Source organism: Podarcis cretensis, assembly GCF_951804945.1.
Source record: "Podarcis cretensis genome assembly, chromosome: 2".
NCBI lineage: Eukaryota > Metazoa > Chordata > Lepidosauria > Squamata > Lacertidae > Podarcis > Podarcis cretensis.
Genome location: NC_137171.1, coordinates 14,689,996 through 14,709,126, shown reverse-complemented (window position 1 = coordinate 14,709,126; position 19,131 = coordinate 14,689,996). Strand labels below are relative to the sequence as shown.

The 19,131-nt window shown below is 45.7% G+C and overlaps 1 protein-coding gene across 2 annotated transcripts in view; it reads left to right on the top strand.

Annotated features, from left to right (window-relative positions):
- Positions 1–16,823: 16,823 nt before the first annotated feature.
- Positions 16,824–19,131, top strand: part of ACVRL1 (activin A receptor like type 1) — a 261,538-nt gene continuing 259,230 nt past the window's right edge. For both annotated transcript variants that reach the window (XR_013836026.1, XM_079966398.1), the window contains exon 1: positions 16,824–17,345. The gene's annotated coding sequence lies outside the window, so the exon portion shown is untranslated. The remainder of the gene's footprint in view (positions 17,346–19,131) is intronic.

The window sequence follows — 19,131 nt, the reverse complement described above, 5'->3', positions numbered from 1 at the left end:
TGTTTAGACTGCGTCCCATTGGCCAGATTGCTCCCAGCTTCGAGGGACCTACCAACTGGGTGTTGTGCCTGACCAATATACCCATCCACAACACAGGGTGTCGGTTGTCCAGGTCTCACCGCAATACATGCCCTCTTTAAGGGAGAACCCAATATATCACATAATCCTGCAACAAAGGAAAGAAGTGTGTCATTAAAGACAAAATTAAATGAGGAAATCTCTGCATGCAGAGGCTACACCAAGCCCAGCAGTGGTACCTCTAGTTGCGAACTTAATTCATTCCAGAGGTCCATTCTTAACCTGAAACTGTTCTTAACTCGAGGCGTGCTTTCGCTAATGGGGCCTCTTGCTGCCGCTATGCCGGCGGCGCACAATTTCTGTTCTCATCCAGGGGCAAAATTCTCAACTCGAGGTAACTCTTCCAGGTTAGTGGAGTTTGTAACCTGAGGCGTTTGTAACCTGAGGCGTTTGTAACTCGACGTACCACTGTAGTAGGGGAGGAAGGGAGGAAGGAGCCAGCACTAAGGGAAAGAAGTTGAATCAACAGCTCAGGGTTCTTTTCCAAGCTGTGACTGAGCCCTGGGAGCACCCAAAGTCTCCACTTACTGGAAAGATGTACTTAAATATTTTTTGAAGATTTAATTCACAATTTGGGGTTGCACAGTGTGCATAAGAAGAACACATGTTGTTATGTAGTGAAGTTTCACCCTGGGCCAGCAGGGGGATACTGTAGATAGTTTTCACTCAGGTCTGTAGATAGTTTTCACTCAGGTCCACGTCAGTTATTTTAGGCGGGAAACTCTAGGTTGTTGTTGCTACAATGTTGACAGCCGGCTGCCTATAAAAGCAGGCCGGCCGAGCTGTTTGCTAGTCAGTTCTATTCCAGCTTACAAAATGAAGAGCTGCTTTGGAGAAATCGCTGTGTCGTCTGCTATGTCAACCCACAACTTAACACATGTCATATGCGTTATGAGTTCCTTGGAGTTCTGATGATGTCTTCTCCCAAGCAAGCTATGCATTGCTGTGAAAACGGTCAGTTGTCAATTTCACAGTTTATTGATATGCCACAAGCAGTTCTGTGCTCAAAGTGGTTCACACAAAAATCAGAGCCCAAGTATAGTAAAGATTTTATGTATACAGTGGTACCTCAGGTTAAGTACGTACTTAATTCGTTCCGAAGGTCTGTTCTTAACCTGAAACTGTTCTTAACCTGAGGTACCACTTTAGCTAATGGGGCCTCCTGCTGCTGCCGCGCCACCGGAGCACGATTTCTGTTCTCATCCTGAAGCAAAGTTATTAAGCCGAGGTACTATTTCTGGGTTAACGGACTCTGTAACCTGAAGCGTATGTAACCTAAAGTGTCTGTAACCGGAGGTACCACTGTGTGTGTGTGTGTACACACACACACATACACACGATAGAATATAATGTATAACATCACTGCAACATATCACTAAATTAACCAAAGCAGCAGCACTTGATGTCCGGAGACTATTTTTGACATCAAAAACTCAGGAGAAAATGACAGCCACCTGCCCACTGTAAAATTCCCTTCCCTCCTCCCAGTTTCTCTGATTTACTAGTCCTACTGCAATGGAAGAGGCTTACTTCAGGTTTCTTTGTTGTGTTGGGCTGGACAGAGCAATATTGCTACGGAGAATGCAATGTTTTAATTCTGCTTGCAACTGATTGAAGTGTTGCCTCAGGCGGCAGCATTAATGAGGTCTAGCAGTGTGGGGGAGGCCAAGCATGCCCATCCGACATGCCCTGGAGACCTATCAAGATTAAGAAGCTGACTGGTCCAATCTCCCCTTAAACTATGGACCCCGAAGGGGTAAGGATGAAGTTAGAGCGCTGATGAACGGAATGAGAAAAAACAGTATGGATGTGTCTAACAAAAGGTTTAGGGTGGGGCTGCAGTAGACACAGGCTTTGGGCACACTTTAAAGCACACCCGAAGCACATTTCTGTCCTCAAAGAATTCTGGGAACTGTAGTGTTCCCCTTTGCAGAGTTAAAATTCCCAGCAACCCTTAACAAATTACAGTGCTTGGAATTCTTTGAGAAGGAAAAATGTGCTTTAAAGGTATAGCTGCATAGCCAATTCTTCATTCAAATGTCACTCTGGCCTGGTTCACAGGACTCTCTCTCTCTCTCTCTCTCTCTCTCTCTCTCTCTCTCTCTCCCAAATGTCGTCATCAGAGCAGGATGGGGTTAGCTGTCCCCACAACCTGCCACCTGGGACACCTGCCCTCCTCTCAATTTGAGAATTATTCAAAAGGATCTTCATGGTCCCTTCCAACTCTATGATTCAGCTTTCTGTATTTGTCAATATTTTTATTAGCAAGTAACAGTTCTGGTGGCTTTTTCTTAACTGCCCCCTCCCCTTATTATTATTACAGAAATTCAATTCTTGGCGACACAGAAGAAGTTCCCTTTCTTCCCAACCATTCCCCCAACCCTGAGTACCTGAAGAACCATCCAGTGTAAAAAAAAAAGTGCTTTCAGGGGGAAGATTTATAATTTCATCTCCATGCTCTGTGCCTGTTTTCTTCTTTATCTAACTTCTCCAGCACAGCACGCATATGGGATGGGGGCGGGCGGCACACGGATGTGGGAAATAGCTGCTCTGCACACACTGTCCTAGTTTGTCTTCAGCGTCTGGTGGGGAAGGAGAAAGGGGGGAGCTAAGGATAAGAAGCGCCCAGCCCAATCAGGCCAGAGACCCATCTAGTCTCATAGAGGCCAACCGGATGCCTACAGGAAACTTGCAAGCAGGTTGTGAGCACAGCAGGCTGGTGTCTGTGTCTTTCTCGTATATATTGTTTTTTTAAAGAGTAAAAAGAGTGTTATGTCCTGAGTTGAATAGGATCCAAAAGGCAGCAGTCTGATTGGTCCTAGAACAATAGGATTCAGAATGCAGCAGTCTGATTGGTCCTAGAACAATAGGATCCAGAATGCAGCAGTCTGATTGGTCCACAGGAGCCACCCAATCCAGCTCCAGGTGGAAGGGAATCCGCAACCTGATTGACCTACAGGAGAATCCCGGAATTAGCCAATCACGTGCGGCCCATTGTGTAAATAATGTATATAAGGCAGACATTCTGGGGGAACTCCGATTCCTCCTCACCACTATGAGCTGAATAAAGAGCATGAAATCCACTCTCGACTCCGAGTATATTTCAAAGAGCACTGGTCTCCTTGGATGGCTGCTCCCGGCAGGGGCAGAGTATGGTGGGTGCTGTGGGGGCAGTGCGCCCGGGGTGGCACACCGTGCACCCGTGTTTCCCACCTACCACGATCCATTGGGGAAGGGGTGGAGCTGCGCCACTTTGCTGGCGGCCTTTCCCCTTCGTTTTGACAGCCCCGCGCTTCTGGGCTGCTGCAGGAGGCATGCAAGCAGGCAGGGAGAGGGCAGGAAGGAGGCAGGCAAGCAAACAAGCAGAGGGTGGAGGGAAGGAGAGAATAATAATAATAATAATAATAATAACAACAACAACAACAACAACAACAACCACCCTGCCAAAGCTAGATGGCTTTCAGGCAAAATTTCTACAATCTCTGCTGCAGGTACGCAACTGTGTCCCCAACTCCATACTTCTGTTAGAAGCTGGTGAATGCCCAATTTCAACTAAAGTGTGGTAAGGTAAAGGTAAAGGGACCCCTGACCATTAGGTCCAGTTGTGGCCGACTCTGGGGTTGCGGCGCTCATCTTGCTTTACAGTGGTGTCCCGCAAGACGAACGCCTCACACGACGAAAAATCCGCTAGACGAAAGGGTTTTCCGTTTTGGAGGCGCTTCGCAAAACGAATTTCCCTATGGGGTTGCTTCGCAAGACGAAAATGTCTTGCAAGTTCCCGCGGGGTTTTTTCGCTTTTTTCGCCCTTTTCCTAAGCCGCTAAGCCGCTTATCAGCTGATCCGCTGATAAGCCGCTTAACAGCTGATCGCTAAAAGCCGCTAGACCGCTAATAGCGCTAATCCGCTAAGCTGTCAATGGGCTTGCTTCGCAAGACGAAAAAACCGCTAGACGAAGAGAATCGCGGAACGGATTCTTTTCGTCTTGCGAGGCACCACTGTATTGGCCAAGGGAGCCTGCATACAGCTTCCGGGTCATGTGACCAGCATGACTAAGCCGCTTCTGGCGAACCAGAGCAGCGCACGTATACGCCATTTACCTTCCAGCCGGAGCGGTACCTATTTATCTACTTGCACTTTGACGTGCTTTCGAACTGCTAGGTTGGCAGGAGCAGGGACCGAGCAACGGGAGCTCACCCCGTCGCGGGGATTCGAACCGCCGACCTTCTGATCAACAAGTCCTAGGCTCTGTGGTTTAACCCACAATGCCACCCGCGTCCTTGGGTGGTGGGCTGCCCTAAAACATTGGCTCAGGATTTCAGTGTTTGATCTAGGGAAGGGTTTGTACCAACACTTGACCAATGAGGAATTTGTCAGCAAATGGCAGAAAACCATGGCTAAAAAAAAACACCTGTATTGGTCTGTCACCCCCCCCCCCCCCAACTGTATTACCTGGGTAACGCCCTAAAGACGTTAAAGCAAAGATTATGGGATAATGCTCACAGTGACTTGCGATCTCGATCACACGCAGTCTGCAGTCTGCTGGCAGTAGGAGTACAATATGGGCATGTCTTTCAGTTAACATCTTACATTAAATACCTGACAGTACCAAACTATTGAAGGCTTTTCACCAAAGCCAGATTAAACGTCTTTCCTTCTGCAGTGTTGGATGGCAGGTTGAGAGGAGTTCTCTACCAGGACAGACTTTGCTCGTGTGCTCAAGACATTGATTCCATAAAACATATTTTGTCACACTGTGTAAAATATGAGCAACCCAGGGCTGAACTGATATTACCCTTGCTGGTACCTTTCCCGGGAAAATCAGAGGCTTACTATGTCAGGTTCCTATTGGAAGACCAGACAAACGCTAGAACATTGGCAGTGGCAAAGTTTTTATCGGTGGTTGCAAGAACCAATGATCCCTATATTCTGAACAAAATGCTTGTTTAACCTGGAGGTAGGTTGTATGAATTGTGTATTGCTTTGTAACAATTTGTTGGGTCTCTGGATTGATGATGATAATAATAAATTTTATTTTTACCCTGGCCAGAGCTGGGCTCAGGGAGACTAACACCAGTAAAATTACAGTAAAAACATAAGGGGGGGGGGACCAATTTAAAATACAGGTTAAAATGCAATTTAAAATGCAGCCTCATTTTAAAAGTAGCCCATAGTAGAATCTTAAGGCAGCCCTGTTCAGGGAAGTTTTTAATCTGTGATATTTTAGTGTATTTTTGGTTTTTATGGAAGCCGCCCAGAGTGGCTGGGGAGACCCAGCCAGATGGGCGGGGTACAAATAATAAATTATTATTATTATTATTATTATTATTATTATTATTATTATTATCTCCCTCAACTCAGGACCCAAATCATGTAACCCCATAAAAAGGCCGACAACTTTGGCCAACCCTCCCCTAAAAAAAGCTCAAAGCTCAACAACTCCTGCCAATGACAATGGATAGATCACAGCCAGTCTTTTTATACTGTGAGTAGATCACAGTCTCTTGGAAGTCCAACTAGATTTCAATGGGGGGCTGACAAGAAATTTTCCACGGCGGGTACCACCTGATCTTGCTATGCCACTGGCTCCCGGTACAGTCATTACATTTGCTTCATGATACGTTTTTTCAGGTTGCGTCCCGCAGCGAACCGGAAGTACCGGAAAGGGTTACTTCCGGGTTTCGCCGCTTGCGCATGTGCACAAGTGCTAAATCGCACTTCATGCATGTGCACAAGCGCCAAATCGCACCGCGCACCTGCGCAGATACGGCGCTTCAGGTTGCGGGCTTTTCACGTTGCGAACGGGCCTCCGGAACAGATCCTGTTCACAACCAGAGGTACCACTGTACTTCTCAAACTTGAGCCAGGGATTGAGAAATGTGCCTGGGGGCATGGGCTGAGACAAGGTAAGGTGTTGAGGCACATGCATTAGGCTTGGTGGAGGCTCTGCTGGGCTGTGAGCATCCTGCAGGGCTGCAACCACAGCCCAGGTGCTTCCCCAGCCTTGTGGCCATGTTGCCATGATTCATCCCCACCCAGAGGATGGGGACACCACCTCCAGGAGGGCCCTGCTGCTGTTACACCCACTCATGCGCCACTGCTGAATACCTGGCACATAGAAAACAAACACACTGAGAATAAAAGTTCTTTTTTGTAATATTTCTCATTATCTTTTCTGCTTTACCATTTCAAATAAACATTTTGCGAACTTTAAAATATCCAATGACTTTCCTCCTTCTCTTTCCATTGTTCATTTTACATATCATTACATCCCTGCATGTTTTACTATAACCGTTCAAATCAATTTCCCACTTTTCCATCCATCAATCATTATTTACTCTTTTGAATTTATCTTCATGTTGCCAGCGTTTTCAGCTGTACACAGTTACTTTCCATATATTCAATCAATGTTTTCCCATCTTCAAACGTATGTTCTTCTTGCTCTCTTATTCTATATGTTAAATATTCACTTTCCATTTTGGGGCTAACAGAACATGGGCCACAGTTGTAGCATACATAAATAACCTTTTCTGACACCTGGGAATTTCTGTCTGGGTTATCCACAGCAAAAAGGAATCTGGTTTTGCGGGGAAAGTAATTTTGAACATTTTTTTTTCAATTCATTATAAATCATTTCCCAATACCCTTTTACACGTTCACCACATGCGGAAGAACGTTCCTTCTACTTCTTTACACTTCCAACGGAGAAGAAAAGTTCTGGCCCAGTCCTTCATTTCTTGTGCTAGTTTTCTGTTAAGTTGTGGGTGAACATATCAGACGACACAGCGATTCTTCAAACAGCTCTTGTTTATTCATAGGCCAGGACAGAACTCAACTGAAGGGTTCAGCCAGCCTGCTTATATAGGCAGCTGTCTGTCAACATTGTAGCAACAACAACCCAGGGTTTCCCGCTTAAAGTAACTGACGTGGACCTGAGTGAAAACTACATACACGATACTCCTTTTGGCCAGGATGAGAACTTCAATACATAACACCCCTCCCCACCGAGATAAGGCATTAGTTACAATCATAGTGGTTCCATTACATACAGCAATACCCTTATTGGTTTCAGTAAGGCACATAAGCATATTAATTGACCCTATTCACCATACAGCTTTACATGTGCAGTTTGTCCAGTGAACATAGTCTTTTAAATACACTGGGCGCTTGGAAACCCTGCTGGGTCGCCGAGGGCCAGTATTAGAGTCCGTGGTGGCCTTGCGGATTTCCTGGGCGGAGAGTTCAGCAGCTTCTGAGGCCACGGCCTCCTCAATGGCTTTCTGCAGCGTGAGGTCTGGATTGGCGAGGAGACGCTGTTGCAGACGGATGTCCCAGACCCTGCAGACAATTCAATCGATCAGGGCATCGGCCAAGTCTCGGAACTCGCAGTGCATTGCAGCCTGTCGGAGGGCGACGGTGTAGTTGTTAATGGACTCCCTCTCTCCCTGGTTCCGGTGGTAAAACGCATGGCAGGCAGCAATCTTGGACAGCTTTGGCGCGTAGTGGTTGTGGAGCTTCTCTTGAATCGTGTCTCATGGCTCTGGCTGGACTGCTAGAGGCGCAACCAATGCTCGGGCCGTCACAAACACTTCGGGGCCACAAAGGCTGAGGAAGAGGCCCCGCTTCTGCTCCACAGACCTTCTTGTCAGCTCATTTGCTTGGAGGTAGCAATCGAACCTCCCCCCCCCCCAAAAAAGACGCCTGCTTCTTGGGAGAAAAGCAATGACAAACCTAGACAGCATCTTAAAAAGTAGAGACATCACCTTGCCAACAAAGGTCCGTATAGTAAAAGCTATGGTTCTCCCAGTAGTGATGTATGGAAGTGAAAGCTGGACCATAAAGAAGGCCAATCGCCGAAGAATTGATGCTTTTGAATTATGGTGCTGGAGGAGACTCTTGAGAGTCCCATGGACTGCAAGAAGATCAAACCTCTCCATTCTTAAGGAAATCAGCCCTGAGTACTCACTGGAAGGACAAATCGTGAAGCTGAGACTCCAATACTTTGGCCACCTCATGAGAAGAGAAGACTCCCTGGAAAAGACCCTGATGTTGGGAAAGATGGAGGGCACAAGGAGAAGGGGACGACAGAGGACGAGAGGGTTGGAGAGTGTTCTCGAAGCTACCAGCATGATTTTGACCAAACTGCGGGAGGCAGTGGAAGACAGAAGTGCCTGGCATGCTCTGGTCCATGAGGTCACGAAGAGTTGGACACGACTAAACAACTAAACAACAACAAAAAGTCAAACTGAGCGAGGTAGGAGTCCCATGATTCAGAGGCAGTAGAGGCACAAGTGAAGCCATGGTTCTGATGCAGATGTGGAGGCGATGAATGGAACACAGTGCTCTATAGCCAGAACAGTCAGCTCTGCATTGGTTCTGCTCCGTGATTTCGCTCAGTGTTTCAGCTCAGTGATTCAGCTCCGCTCAGAGGGTGGCTGCATCTGGCTGTGCTCTGTTGTCCATCCATCCCATCCTTGTTGCCAGTGTTAAGTTGTGGGTGAACATATCAGACGACACAGCAATTCTTCAAACAGTTCTTGATTATTCACAGGCCAGTACAGAACTGAACTGAAAGGTTCAGTCAGCCTGCTTATATAGAGCTCCAGTACAACGTTACTGTAACAACTTTCTAAAACTATCCAATCACTGAATGTCACTTTCGATCCCTTATTTGCATAACTATCTACAGTATCCCCCTGTTGGCCCAGGGTGAGAACTTCAGTACATAACAGATATATTAATTGGATGTTTTTTATTGGAAAATCAATAAAAATGATTTTTTAAAAAAAGTAATCTGGTTTTGGGGGGAAAGTAATTTTGAACATTTTTTTTTTCAATTTATTATAAATCATTTCCCAATACCCTTTTACACGTTCACAACACATGGAAGAATGTTTTTACACTTCCAATGGAGTAGAAAAGTTCTAGCCCATTCCTTCGTTTCTTGTGCTAGTTTTCTATCTGCAGGAAACTTTTTATTAATATTATTATTATAATCACGGGGGGCATGAAAAAGGTAGTTCCCTTAAGTCTTGCCTGAAGTGGTACTCTCTGTTCTTCCACCTTGACCTTCACCTCATGATCAGGCCAGGTCTCAGTTGATAAGGGAAGCACAACCCCTTCCTTGTGACCATTCTTTATTTGGATGTGGGCTGTTTTGTTTCCCTCACGGCCCTCCATTTTAAAAACAAACCCTGTTGCCTTCCTGTTTCCCTTAACGCCCATTCCTCAGAAGAGAGCAGGATCGGCCTCAAAGTCGTTTTGTTTTACCTCAGAGGCCGAGTCCGTCTGTCGCTTCATTTTGGCAGGCCTGATAAGGCAACATTTCACTTATCCCGGCCATTCCCACCCCCCCACAAACAACATAAGGGGGCTTTGATCTCGGCAAATCAAACACTTGAACAAAACATCTTTCTGAAATCTAAATATTACGCCAGAGCATGTCCCTCTTCCCAGCCCTTTCTCCATTTAAATCCTTTTTGTAATGCCAGACTGATGTCATGTTTCTCCTCAAGAGCTTGTGTGTGGGAGTCGGTTCGGCTGCCGTGTTTTGTTCGCTGGATGAGAAATTCTTGACTCTGGTTGTAACAACGCACAGGCGGTTTTCCCACAGTTTTTGCCCAAGCTTTAGAAATTATTATTATTATTATTATTATTATTATTATTATTATTATTTATACCCCACCCTCCCAAGCCAGAGCCGGGCTCAGGGTGGCTAACACCAATAAATTAAAATCACAGTAAAAACATAATAGGGGAAAAGGAGAGGGAGGGGGAAAAAGAAAACCAATTTAAAATACAGGTTAAAATGCAATTTAACTTTTGTCGCTTTTGTTTTGCTGCTTTGAATCCTGTTGTTATTTGTACCGCATTGTATTTAAGAATGTGGGTTACGATTATTGATTCTTACGTAAGCTGCCCTGCAAAACATTATTTGAAGGGGTTGGTTAAAGTCTGCCATCCAAATAATCAAATAAAAAGGATAGCTCAGTTGGCTGGAGCACGGTGCTGGTAATGCCAAGGTTGCAGGTTCAATTCCTGTAAGGGACAGCTGCATATCCCCTGTTATGTACTGAGTTGAATAGGATCCAAAATGCAGCAGCCTGATTGGTCCTAGAACAATAGGATTCAGAATGCAGCAGTCTGATTGGTCCTAGAACAATAGGATTCAGAATGCAGCAGTCTGATTGGTCCTAGAACAATAGGATTCAGAATGCAGCAGTCTGATTGGTCCTAGAACAATAGGATCCAGAATGCAGCAGTCTAATTGGTCCGCAGGAGCCACCCAATCCAGCTCCAGGTGGAAGTGAATCCGCAACCTGATTGGCCTACAGGTGAATCCCGGAATTAGCCAATCATGTGGGGCCCATTGTATAATAATGTATATAAAGCAGACATTTTGGGGGAACTAGCATTCCTTACTACTATGAGCTGAATAAAGAGCATGAAATCCACACTCGACTCCCAGTATATTTCATCCCCGCATTGCAGGGGTTTGGACTAGATGATCCTCAGGGTCCCTTCCAACCCTATGAGTCTACAAGTCTCATATATACTGCAAGGGAAACTCAACTCTTCCCATCAGGGATTTGCAGTGACAGGAATAGCCTCAGACAGGGAAGTATTTGTTTTAATTCTGCACAACATTTACAAAGAGAACAAAAGACAAGCTTTTTATATGTCGCAGGAAACCCCCCCCCCCGCCCCAAATCATTCAGTTTGTACAAACTTCACACACACTCACACACTACATACGCTACGCTTCTGTTATAAATTCATAGAAAATCAACCATACATCGGAATTCCACTGTTCCACTTTTATTTTACTCCATGAAGGAAGGACTACAAAATTGGGAAGGTTTGATACTGTACAGGGCAGCCATAATCCCTTCATCATACCAGCACATACACAGGAGCCCTGCCCAGTTGCTATGCCAACCCTGATGGTCCTAGAGAGAAGACCATCAAGATCACAAAGAACTTGCATATGGGAGTGGATTCAGCACAGACTGGAACAAAGGACAATAATCAGCTCTTCCCTCTGGGGGCAGGAAACTGCAAACTCCCCTCTGTCACCTGGAAAGTACTCATGGGAAGGGGGAAAGGGGGAACCAGACAGGTGACAGGACACTCAGGTTACCACCACAACCCCTCCCTCAACCCCTCCTTTCTGTGATGTATGTATGATGTTTCTGGGGGTGGTCTTGATTTACAGGGTGGCAATTTCAAAAGTCTTTATAAGACCTTGCACACCATTTTTCTGGGTCCTTCCTCTCTCCTGCAAGTGAGGGGAGCACCCTATTGCAACAGATCAATAAAGGCCAAGCCTACAGGCTGCTGTTTTGCTCCACGTTATCCTGGTTGGTGTCTTTGTTTTTGTCCAAGGGAGCCCTCAGCTTTTTCTGTTAACAATGTATTTAAAAAACCCCACCAAGCTTCTTTGTCCAAATCCTGCAGTGAAATAGGGGGGAAGAAATAGTATATGGTTCACTTTGAAATTAGATACAAGAACCCTCTGAGATCTGGGAATCCCAATGGATACTGGGCAAAATTATTTACAAAGTAAAGACAGTAAAGGTAAAGGTAAAGGTACCCCTGCCCGTACGGGCCAGTCTTGACAGACTCTGGGGTTGTGCGCCCATCTCACTTAAGAGGCCAGGGGCCAGCGCTGTCCGGAGACACTTCCGGGTCACGTGGCCAGCGTGACATCGCTGCTCTGGCGAGCCAGAGCCGCACACGGAAACGCCGTTTACCTTCCCGCTGGTAAGCGGTCCCTATTTATCTACTTGCACCCGGAGGTGCTTTCGAACTGCTAGGTTGGCAGGCGCTGGGACCGAGCAGCGGGAGCGCACCCCGCCGCAGGGATTCGAACCGCCGACCTTTCGATCGGCAAGCCCTAGGCGCTGAGGCTTTAACCCACAGCGCCACCTGCGTCCCTGGAATCCCAATGGATACTGGGCAAAATTATTTACAAAGTAAAGACAGTAACACACACCAATCCCAAGAGATCATACAGAGCAGTCCTAATAACAGGTCACAACCATACTTTTAAAAGCACTCTTATATCTCTTTAACCATCATAGCTTATCCTCAAGAATCCTTAGTGTTAAGTTGTGGGTGAACATATCAGACAACACAGCGATTCTTCTAACAGCTCTTGTTATTCACAGGCCAGAACAGAACTGAACTGAAGGGTTCAGCCAGCCTGCTTATATAGAGCTCCACTAGAACGCAACAGTAACCACTTTCTGTAACTATCCAATCACTGAACGTCACTTTCAATCCCTTATTTGCATATGTGGACCTGAGTGAAAACTATCTACAGTACCCCCCCCTGTTGGCCCAGGGTGAGAACTTCAGTACATAACACTGAGATTTTTCTGCAATACCCGGCACGCTTAATATCTACATTTCCCATGATTCTTTGGGGGAAGCTATGACAGTTAAAGTGTTTAAGATGGCACCATGAACATGAGAGAGCACATGGTTCAATGAATGGTTTCCCTGCCCTTTGCCATGACTCCATTACACTAACCCATATTAGTGTTTTATTATATGTATATAATGTACCAATAAGCAATCGGAGTGTTTATTTACATAGTTTTCCTAATTTATGCCTCATGACCCAGTCAGAGCCTTCATGACATCTGAATGGTATCTCTCTTTAGAGTTTCTGCCTCCCCCCCCCCCAACATGGCTCCTATGCTTTTAATTGCTGCTGATTTAACAGACAAAGCTTTCTCATTGCCGAAACTTCATGCTGGGTGACAAGGAAGCTTCACATGAGTTTCTGTCGGTATCTGACAAAGAGCAACTCCACTTCTCTCTCTCTTGTGGTTTTAGAGTGCTGGGGGGGTTACACTTAAAAAGAATGAAAAGTGAGGTAGTGGGGAGACTGAAAAGAGAGAAATCTTGCACAACATAATCCTTTAAAAGGGAGGGGGGAAACTACGGATGTCACGAGGTTGTGCTGAAAAATGCACTTCCACTGTTAAAAGGAGCAGTAATGAAAGATCGATTCAAAAATAGACCGGGACCAACTGACTCCATTACGCAGGGGTGGGCAGCTGAGATTTCCAAGAAGGAGGAAAGATGGCTAACGCGATTAGCAAAAGGTATTCCAAGACACATTTCCTGCAAGAAGGGGACCTTCCTTTTCCTGCCTGCATGGCAACAGACCTGCTTTTTATCAGATCAAAACTGTTTATTTCCAGCTGAGGGATGCCGACTCAACGAAGTTTTCTTTCCCATCCAAAAAGTCGTTGGCTGAGATAATGAAACAGCCCTTTAAAAACTGAGCGGCATTCTGGTAAACTCAGTTGATATGTATCAACCCACACATTTGGGGAAACAGGATAAGGGGAGTTTAGCAACCTATTCTTAAATAACTCTGCAGTGTCTGGGAAAGGGTCTGTCTCCACATCTTCTCACAGCAGAACATTGCAGAGGAGCTATTCCATTCCTACCCTTTTATTTCCACTCCTGTCATGTCACTGGCAGCTTACGTAAATTGACTATTTGTCCTTTTTCTGCATTCTGTCAAAATTTGAATTTTTCGACACTTGAAAGCAACTTCAAAACGTGGTTTGAAAACAACAACCACCTCAGACTCTCATACATTCCAATAAATGTGCGCATGGTCTTTATTTTGTATCGGATATACTCAGTGCTTTTTTTCGGGGGGTGCAGGGGTGCGCATAACGCAAACATTTTGCGTGTCTAAGTTTGGTCTCATTGAGGGGCAGTATTTCAATATGAGTAGGAAAAGGACAGTACCTCTAAACATTTTTTAAGGGGGGAAAAAGCACTGGATATACTGATTTAATACAAGTGGCACACAACAGAACATACTGGTCCAGTTATTGAGATAAATGTGCAGTCAAATGGCAAACCAGCACACTGGAAAAAAACAAGCTTGCTCCATCTGACAGCCCTTTAGATGTTTGAAGGTGGCTATCATATCTCCTCTCAGGCTCCTCTTATCCATAAACAGTTATCCAGGCTAAACATACTCAATTCCCTTAACTGTTCCCCATAAAGCTTGGTTTCCAGAACCTTAATCGTCTTGGTTGTCCTCTGCACACGTTCAACATCCTGTCAACATCCTTTTTAAACTGTGTTACCCAGAACTGGACACAGCACTCCAGGTGTATTCTGATCAAGGCAAAATAGAGCAAAACTATCGCTTCCCTTGATCGGAACACTATATTTCTGTTGATGAAGCCTAGAATAGCACTAGCTAGTCGTCCAAGTCATTTATAAAGACGTTGAACAACGATGGCCCAGGACAGAATTGTGTCGCAACCCCACTTACCACTTTTTTCCGGGATGGCAAGGAACTATTAGTGAGCAGTCTTTGGGTTCAGTCAGTCAACCAGCTACAAATCCACCTAAAAATGACCTCATCCAGACCACATTTTACCAGCTCCTCTGCAAGAATATCATGGCGGACTTTGTCAAAAGCCTTACTGAAAGCTACATCCACAGCATTCCCTTGCTCCCCCCCCCCCCCAAGCTTATATAAAAAAAAATGGAAATGTGATTCATCTGGCATGACTTGGTTTTGAGAAACCTATGCTGGGTCTATTACTATCACTGCATCATTTTCTAAGTACTAACAGACAGACTGTTTAGGATCTATCCTGGTATCAACATCAAGCTGATAGGTTGTTAGTTACATGGGTCTTCTCCCTCCCCGTTTTGAAAATGGGGACAACATTTACCTGCCTCCAGTGTGCAGGGACTTCATCTTCACCTGTTCTATAATCTTTGAGAAGATTATAGACAGAGGCTCTGAGATTACATCCTAATAAAAGGTAAGTGTGCAAGAATTCAGGGTCACATATTAATGGTACAGTACGCATAGATTACCGTATTTTTTGCTCTATAAGACTCACTTTTTCCCTCCTAAAAAGTAAGGGGAAATGTGTGTGCGTCTTATGGAGCGAATGCAGGCTGAGCAGCTATCCCAGAAGCCAGAACAGCAAGAGGGATTGCTCCTTTCACTGCACAGTGATCCCTCTTGCTGTTCTGGCTTCTGAGATTCAGAATATTTTTTTTCTTGTTTTCCTCCTCCAAAAACTAGGTGCGTCTTGTGGTCTGGTGCGTCTTACAGAGCGAAAAATATGATAAATTTGGCCAAAACGTGTTCTTCCAAGTGCCCATCTTCAAAGAAGACCACTGGACACCATCCCATAATACTGGATGAGGGAACTGAAAACCAATTGTTGCAGTCCCAGTTATACATATAGTAGCTTTTTCAAAGCCCTTTCATATTGGAAATCTCCTTTGTCGGCTGTTTGTACAGCTGGAAATTGTGGGTGTTTGGTTTAGGTTTTTGAATTTTACTTGTGTTTTGTTGGCCTGTTTTATTTATTTGTGAACCGCCCTGGGATCTTTACTGAGTAAGGGTGGCTTAGAAGTGCAGTCACTCAATTGACCAATCAATCAAACAAACAAACAAACAAGCAAGCAAGCAAGCAAGCAAACAGTGCTCTGTAAGAGTTGCTGCAGTGTGGCATTGACATTCATCCCATAGTGAAGAATGTTGGTCAGCTTTATATTTAGTCTCCAGAGTTGACTTATGCAAAATTACCGAAGCTATGAGAGCAGAATGGTCATGAGATGTGGCTGGTTGGTTCTAAGGTAAAGGTAAAGGGACCCTTGACCATTAGGTCCAGTCGTGGCCGACTCTGGGGTTGCGGCGCTCATCTCGCTTTATTGGCCGAGGGAGCCGGCGTACAGCTTCCGGGTCATGTGGCCAGCATGACTAAGCTGCTTCTGGCGAACCAGAGCAGCACATGGAAACGCCGTTTACCTTCCTGCCGGAGCGGTACCTATTTATCTACTTGCACTTTGACATGTTTTCGAACTGCTAGGTTGGCAGGAGCAGGGACCGAGCAACGGGAGCTCACCCCGTCGCGGGGATTCGAACCACCAACTTTCTGATCAGCAAGTTCTAGGCTCTGTGGTTTAACCCACAGCGCCACGCGCATCCCTACTGGTCCTTTAAAAAGAATGGTGAGGATTGCCAAAATTCGCTTATCGATCCCATGTCCAGAACAGATAAATGACAGTGCCTGTGATACGGCTGGTCAATAAGGAAGGCCAGCTATGGATTGCAAAAATACAGGGCGACGGGGCTGAGGACAGAGCCAAGACAAAATCTGGAAGTACACTGTCAGAGCCAGAGTGGAACCTGATGCATTGTGGGTGAACAAATCTGGACAGAGGCAACTCCAGATGGTGGTGCATTTTCTGGGGCTCCAAGCACACTCCAATTCTCAACTAACATGGGGTCTCTCTTCAAGGTCACTGCCTTGTCTGGTCCACAGACCTCTGTCCTTCCAGATTAGGAGACTCGGTGATGGCAGCTGGCCTAAGGCATCCACAAAGCTTGTAGCCAGGACTGTGGGTTTTGGTGGCTGGCTAGATCACTGTTCTGGTTGCCTGACAGAAATAGGGCATAATCTTTCTGCCCAGACCGGTGAAATGAAGACTGATCTGGTTGACAGCCCCCACTCCCACCCCCCGAATTAGTCAATTGCATTCTGAAAACGAAAACAGGGAAAAAAGGAACCGATCAGCTGGAGGAATGAAACAGAGTAAGGTGAGGCAATAAGAATCACTTAGTTGTCAGAAATAGGAGATCATGAAGAATAATTGCGCAGGACCCTACTGTGTTCTGGGGGGAGAGAGGGAGGGAGGGACTGTGTGTGTGTGTGTGTGTGTGTGTGTGTAGATCTGTGCTTTGCAATAGGAAATGCTTTATTAGCTGGGAGTGGTGGAGAAAAGCCAAGCAGGAAGAGGCAGTAATAAGAAACATTTTTAACTTCTCCCACCTCCAGAGCTTGCCAAACCACTGCTTTCAGAGCGAGAGGGAAAGTGCAGAGGGGACTGTAGAAAAGAATCCTGGCTCCTGCTCCCCATTTAATCAACCCTGCTTTCGATACGCCGGCCTCCCTGGGATACGCTTTGCCAGAAAGGAGCTTCAGACTAAATCAGGGGACGCTGCACCTTTAAAGTTGGAAAATTCAGGAAGGTTCGTACGGTCATCGGAAAGGAGACCCATGATTCTGTATCAGGCCAGGCATCTGAGAATTGTGAGGAGCTGCCCAGGGTGATCTAAATACATGCATCTGCTGGTGTTTTTTTAAAAAACCACTTCAGACTTTGGTACCGAAGAAAACTTTTAGCCGAGGCCCGTTGAAAGCAGGAAGGCAACAGGACGTGCCTAAGCTTCACTCTCTTCCCCCTACATAGACTTCTGGGTAAGTTGGATTCAATGTTTCTGACATTTTCATTTTTACTTGAGGGGGGATTTTTTTAAAAGAAGCTGTCAAGCAAAACAGGAATTTCTAAGATCCGATCTTTAGGCACCAGTTCCTTCATAAAAGAATGGAGAAAAGATTGAAATGTATCACTACTGAAATCAAATTCCTAGCAGTATTTAGCATCTTCAGTTTTTTCTAGCCTGGCTCTCAAACAGGACAGACCAGCTCCCTTGAGCTCCTCCACAAAACCAACTGGCCATTGCTTGGACTCTTGTTGAGCTCAGCTCAGCTGGGGATTATGGCGAAATCCTTGGGCAAAAACGCCGCAAGGACGATGCTAGACAGCAGCACCAATTCGCAGAGAAAAATCAAAACAGATGTTTCCAGGGGTGGGTTGAAATATTTCGTTTGTGGATCGTGGGAATCTGTGGGGGGGGGGGTTGCCAGACCACTGGCAGTGAAAGCTGACCACAATAATAATTATGATTTTTTTTATTTATACCCCACCCATCTGCCTGGGTTTCCCCAGCCACTCTGGGTGGCTCCCAATAGAATATTAAAAACACAATAAAAGATCAAACATTAAAAACTTCCCTAAACAGATGGCTTCTAAAAGTCAGATAGATGTTTATTTCCTTGACATATGATGGGAGGGTGTTCCACAGGGTGGGTGCCACTACTGAGAAGGCCCTCTGCCTGGTTCCCTGTAACCTCACTTCTCACAGTGAAGGAACCTCCAGAAGGCCCTTGGAGCTGGACCCCAGGCTGAACGATGGGGGTGGAGATGCTCCTTCAGGTATAAGAGCAGCTGTAAGAGGATTTATGGCAGTGGTGGAGAATCTTGTGCCTTCCAGATGTGTTTAGACAACAACACACATCGGCTTGGACCATTGGCAATGCTAGCTGGGCCTCATGGCAGTAGAGAGTCCAACAACACGTAGAGGGTCACTGGCTCCCCACCCCTGTGTTGTAGTGATTTTGTCTCTGTCTGCATCTGAAATTGATAGGCATGTCCATTAAAAATCTATTTAGTGTGGCATTCTTGAACACAGTGAAAGGGCAACCTGACAAAGCACAGGATACAACTTTATTAATCCAGGTAGTATAGAGAAATTCTAATTTCCTAAATGAACGGTTCCTGAGGAAGCTACAGATTCCTGAAAAGGTTAAGTCAGCTACCACTGCAGATGTGAGTCGTTGCACAGGATTCAAAAGCGGAAGCCCTATTCAAAGGCTTCCACCTGCACAATGGGGCTATTCCCCCCTCTCCTCCCCCATGCACCCCCCCCTAAAATTGGCTGGGGGCAGGGAAGGAGTCAGAAGAACCACCAGAACATTATGCAGGGAACGGAGAAGAGGATTGCTCCATCTGGCAATCAAACAATTGCCTTAGTGAGATGCTGAATTCGTCCCATGTTGCAGGAAAACGGAGCTGAAAGGAGGAGGTTGCAGGAGGATGGTAGTGGGTGGGGTAAGGGTTAAGCACTCCCCCCCCCGCCCCATTTTTCCACTTCAAATCATATCCTCCCCCTTCTGCTTTTGCAGCTGTTTGGCAAAGGCTCATATCCATAGGCCCAGGTTTGCACCCCAATGTCTGGTTCCAGCTAGGAACAGATGAATCTCTCAATTTTGCTTTCTCTCAGTTTTCCTATCTTGAGTTCAGTTCTCTGCATTTCCACACCAGTCTGTGAATTTATTTAAGTTTGCGAAAATTTGTTAGCATCACGGTGCCGATTTGCCCTAATAGTCACACCTTTATGCAATTTTACCTAATACTGTACAC